Below are 1,078 nucleotides of genomic sequence, written 5' to 3'. Positions count from 1 at the left end.
GTCACAGGATATACACGTATAACAATGATAAATGTTGTATCGATAAATTCTCTAAATACTTACGTACCTTAGTTGTATTCTATTCTCGGGGCAATGAATTGTCATCCCCACCCAGGATAGCCAGGATGACGGGGAAATACTACAAGTACCCTTTATACCCTCCGTAAAACCCCAAAAGGGGCATTAACTGCCAAAGTCATATCTGCGGAGTGTTACCAGAATGACTAAAACAGATTTACAGTTCATAAAAATCCCCTTTGACATTAAGAGGCACAGGCCTACATGTTGCCATGTTTTATTGTAATTTTGACAAAAGAAATCCTGATGTTTATAAATATACATGTAGAAATAAAGGCAGAAACATTGTATTGAAGTAAATAATTCATTGCAGACAAATTTAACATAATTTTCACTAAACGGTTGGCTTTTTTTCACTCACAAATTTATTATTCTTTATTTTTTTTAAAACTCACTCCAACATTTTGATAAGGTTTCAGAACTAAGATGTTTTCACTAAGCGCACGGTACTGGTGTCACTTTACGTTACACTTATAACGTCATAAATTGTGGCAAAATATAATCACGAAAGCAACGTCACATTTTAAACAAATTCATTATCTCTAAGCTGTAATATCATAACTAAAGCACATGCATGATTTAATGTTTAAAAATTGAAAATAAATCTTTGTACGTGTATAGTGTACATTCATAAAAATTATGAATTCTTAGAAATACTCCAAAGTATACGTACTGTATATATTTCACCGTGCCTACAACAGCAGGCATGTCGTATGAAATAAGGGTACCCGTTTCGGTAGGTTTCGTTTTGCTTCGGTAGATTTCGTTTCCTTTCGATTTCGTTTCGCATTTTACAGGTAACCATCCCATGAAATAAGGCTTGCAATTCTTATGAATTCTGAAAAATTTGAACACAGTAAAAAAAATCAGTTTTGGTTTTTTCTAGGATATATATAGACTTGCTCAAGTCTCTATGTTTAATAATCATTGCTCTCTTTAATACTTTTTATTAATGCCAAACACGGAAGGGGGAGGAGGGGGGGGGGGGTTAAAAACTCCC

Source organism: Ostrea edulis, chromosome 9 (genome assembly GCF_947568905.1).
Source record: "Ostrea edulis chromosome 9, xbOstEdul1.1, whole genome shotgun sequence".
NCBI lineage: Eukaryota > Metazoa > Mollusca > Bivalvia > Ostreida > Ostreidae > Ostrea > Ostrea edulis.
The sequence above is the reverse complement of the archived record's forward strand: the minus strand, read 5'-3'. Positions refer to the sequence as shown.